General features: G+C 43.4%; 1 pseudogene; it reads left to right on the top strand.

The window, feature by feature from the left end:
• Positions 1–2,634: 2,634 nt before the first annotated feature.
• On the top strand, positions 2,635–4,248 carry LOC110742219 (annotated as a pseudogene).
• Positions 4,249–4,728: the final 480 nt, after the last annotated feature.

Here is a 4,728-nt window from a genome sequence, read left to right as displayed (position 1 = left end):
TACCTTAAAGACCCTCTGGTAGGCATCCACACACAACCAGTATCATCATGCACTCGGCCTATAGCAAGAGGTCTATGCGTACCTCTCTCCTCTACCTCCCGATTTTCCAACTCTATTTTCCCCAAGTTCGTGACTGGCCAGCCAAGGCATGAGCCACTGCCCATGACTCATTCATTCATGCACTACTGGGCATCATTTCACACCCCCCACCTCCCATGGGCTTGTTAGGGTTTGATTCCTAGTTCCTGGCTTGAGAGCCATTTCCAAAGCTGTTCTGGTGTCAGCTCCCAAGCCTACTGCTGTTGTTGTAGATTTTCCTCTTTATATGTATTTATTTCCTGGAATTAAAAATAATTGCACTAATTTTTTCAATTCAGCATTTCTAAGGATATGCAGTAGGAGTGATTCTTCTTAGTGTAGATAGAATTGCTTCAAAACACCAGCAATGTATATTTGAGGGAAGGACAGCATGCATGGAGAAAGGAGGACAACCCACAAGTGGGCAGTGGAGTTTCACAAAGTGAACACTGGGGTAAACAACACCCACATCAAAGTACACCAATCACAGCCTGCTGGAAGCACCTTTGGGTCCTCCTCAGTCATAAACCACCCTCCCCACCCTAGAGTAGCCACTCTTGATTTCTAACACAGATGAGTTCTGCCAGTTCTAGTTGAATGGCATTATACAGTCACCATCATGCCCCTGGGTCTCATCATCTCGCTGTGTGTGGTCGTAGCCTATTCACTCCCGTGGCTGTCCAATGCTCCACTTTATAAATAGCTCATATTTCTTGTCCCTTCACTTTGATAGACAATTGTGTTGTATCCAGATTTTACAAGTCGTGCTGCTATGAATAATATTTTCATATATTTTGGCGCACACATACAAGCATTTCTACTGGTTGACAACTAAGAGTGCTATTGCTGGGTCATAGGTGAGTAGATGCTTGGCTAAGTCTCTGGTTAACAAATTTCTACTAGTAAACAAACAGTAGAGGAGCGTGAATCTCTTACTTAGAGATTATTCGGATAATAAATAAGGAAGGAATGAGAGACCGAGACTATAATAACTCTTTTGCAAACCATCATGAGTTAACGGATTTAACCATTGAATAGCAATGGCAATTAACAACACAATAAAACAAAAAACTAATGTCAGGTTCTTCCTCTTGATGGAAGAACACAATACAGCACCATCAAACAAGTACAAGTGACAAAGAAACCAAGCCTGAATATAAGCTAGCCTCCATAGCCAATTACCAATTTAGAGGCAATACAGATAATAAAAACACAAACAATGGCTTCAGGAGCAATCAGCAAAATGCACACTATGGGAAGTTCTACCACACAATATAAATTTCAAGAAAGAATCTATAGAATAAAAGAGAACAAAAGCGTATTTCTAGAGGTAAAACTAAATTATAATTTTGGATGATAAAAATATAAAATAGAACAAAGAAGTGATGATCATGAAAGTCAGGATGTATTTTCATTTGGGGGAGGAAAGAGTTTACTGCTGAGCTGGGGAAATGATGGGGCTTCTGGTTTGCTCCACAAACATCTATCCCTGGTGGTTAATGGGTGTTCACTTTTTATTCAGGGACACAAATTTTAGACCGTTTCTTTTTCCTTCTGGAGTTCTACATTTTATTTTATGACACAAAGGTTAAGGTAAAAATAATTTATAGAGTATGGTTACTGTTTTGCACAAAGCCCCCTCCCCATCTTCCCTCTGAGCACCCAGAACAACCAGCAGACCCAGGACCCCCAGCGGGGATGACCTCACTTCTAGGTGTGCGTGCAGCTCACATCAGCAGAGGCAATATGCAGGTCTACTTCTTGACTCTTGGAAAAACCTGATAGGACACAGCTGAGGGGAAGCCTTCCCCGCCGTCTGCAGGCTCTTGGCCATCAGTGTAGAGGGAGCGGGTCCTCACCTCTCCCACAGGCACCTTCACAGCCACAGCCTCCTCTCTGCATGGGGAGTTCATGCCCTTCCCCTGAACACGGTGACATGGATCTCGCCAAAGGTGGAGATGACACCATTCCTCCTCCCACCATCTTTTGCTATAGAGCAACTGGAGTACGTTCCACCCACACACAGGACAGGGAGCTGACAACCAAGGAGGGGAGGAGCAATACTCCAGCTTTCTCTACTTGTAATAAGTTCTCCCCATTGGCATAATCTTGTTCATAGTCTCAAAATTATTTAAACTGCTAGTATATCTTTAGTGGCATATTTATCTATCATAATGTTATTTTATTCTTAATTACCATTCCCTGTTTTATTTCTCCGTCCAAAATAAAACAACTGCTTTTGATCGGCTGGGCCCTCAGCAGTGGCAGCTGCCAGGTCAGCCTTGGTGAGTGGCGACTCAATTGCTGTGCCCATGCAGTGTCCATCGCAGCCCCCACGGCTACTTTGTGCAGGGACTCCATGAGCAAGCCCTGTGCGCTGCTTTTGCTTTACAGGAAACTTGACGCAGGTTGGTGTCCAGTGAAGAAAACCCAGGTGCATGGAAAGGAGAGGAGGACCTCAGGGCTGTGAGTGATCTGCAAAAGGAAGCGCATGGACCACCAGGTGGCGCCGCTGCGCTGCTCCTGCTCCCAGAAGGTGAATGCTCAGGACGAGTTTTGAGGTGGAGAGAGATGTCATTGCTCATCCTCCAGGTTCAAAGTAAAAACCTTCCAGCCAATCTTGGCCGCGCGTTCTGGTGTAGCGAGCGGGCTCGGAAGTGCTCACCGCTGCTGTCATGGTTCGTTTGCTAAACTGCATCGTCGCTGTGTCCCAGAACATGAGCACTGGCAAGAACGGGGACCTGCCCTGGCCGCCGCTCAGGAATGAATTTAGGTATTTCCAGAGAATGACACAGACTCTTCAGTAGAAGGTAAAGAGAATCTGGTGTTATGTGTAGGAAGATCTGGTTCTCCGTTCCTGAGAAGAATCGATCTTTAAAGGATAGAATTAATTTAATTCTCAACAGAGAACTCAAGGAACCTCCACAAGGAGCTCATTTTCTTGCCAGAAGTCTGGATGATATCTTAAAACTTACTGAACAACCAGAATTAGCCAATAAAGTAGAGATGATTTGGACAGTTGGTGGCAGTTCTGTTTATAAGGAAGCCATGAATCACCCAAGCCATCTTAAACTATTTGTGACAAGGATCATGCGGGACTTTGAAAGTGACACGTTTTTCCAGGAATTGATTTGGAAAAATATAAACTTCTGCTAGAATACCCAGGTGTTCTCTCTGATGTCCAAGAAGAGAAAGACATTAAGTTCAAATTTGAAGTATATGAGAAGAATGATTAATATGAAGGTGTTTTCTGGTTTATTTTAAGTTGTTCCCCCTCCCTCGGGAAAAAAAATATATATTTTTACATGAGAAGAAAAAGACTTTTGTTGACTTTGGATCTATGAATAATCATTTCTAAGCAACGTGTTTTTATTCTGCACTAGTCTTGAATATATCAGATACCATTTATGAAACATTCTTGCTATAACTAAGTGCCTCTGCAAGCCCCCAACTGAGTCCCCGCACCTGCTACAGTGACCTGCCATTCCACACCCATCGCATATGGGACTCTGGCCAGTCCTTGACATTGTCGGGCTTTTCAAACGTTGGTAGTATTTATTAAAGATGAAGATGCACATACCCTGGGACTGAGCAGTTTCACTAGTGGGAAATACCAAAATCTTCCTACGTGTATATCTAGAGGTTTGTAGACAAATGTTGCAGCCTTGTTTGTAACAGTGAAAAACTGAAAACAACCTGGAATTCCAGTGATGGGAAAATGAATCTATTTCTGTCTTAGACTGGGGAAGCCAAAGCAGATTCCAAGCCTGAAATTTCAGTGAAAACAGTTTATTTGCTAGGTCTTACCAGAAAGCATCAATTGAGGTATGGAGAAATGGAACTGAGAAGGTAAGAAAACCAGTTTAAATGATGAGCAGGTTCTCATCGGTAACAAGCTCCATACTGCTGAGATACGGGGAAACAGAGGGGAGAAAGCTGGAGTATTGATCCTCCCCTCCTTGGTTGTCAGCTCCCTGTCCTGTGTGTGGGTGGAACGTACTCCAGCTGCTCTATAGCAAGTCCCAGGTGTTTGCAGTAAGAAGCTGCTGGCATGCATGGGAACCGTGAATGGCAAACACTTAAAGCAATTCCATGTTTAAGTATATAACCTCTTCATATCTTTTTTTTTTTTTTGACAGAGTTTCGTTCTTGTTACCCAGATGGAGTGCAATGGCGTGACCTCAGCTCACTGCAACGTCCGACTTCCCGGGTTCAAGCGATTCTCCTGCCTCAGGCTCCTAAGTAGATGGGACTACAGGTGTGCACCACGACACCAGCTAATTTTGTGTTTTTGGTGTAGACGAGGTTTCACCATGTTGGTCAGGCTGGTCTCGAACTCCTGACCTCAAGTGATCCTCCTGCCTCGGCCTCCCAAAGTGCTGGGATTACAGGCGTGAGCCACCGCACCTGGCAGATCTTTATTATTTTTATGTAGTAAAAAGTATAAAGCCACACATGGTTTATTTGAAATATTTTATGGTTTAAAAAAATACAGAAGCAGTAAATCCAAATCTAAGTTCAAGTGAGGGATTGTGGTAGTTTGAACCAGAAGGTTGCATGTAGTAAGAAACTGTGATTTTTTTTTTTTTTTTCATTAAGAAGTCTTTATTGGGTTATAGTCACTTTGACCCTCCCACCAAATTAAGGGGA

The sequence above is a fragment of the Papio anubis genome, unplaced genomic scaffold, assembly GCF_008728515.1.
Source record: "Papio anubis isolate 15944 unplaced genomic scaffold, Panubis1.0 scaffold1970, whole genome shotgun sequence".
NCBI lineage: Eukaryota > Metazoa > Chordata > Mammalia > Primates > Cercopithecidae > Papio > Papio anubis.
This window is presented reverse-complemented; position numbering and strand designations above follow the sequence as displayed.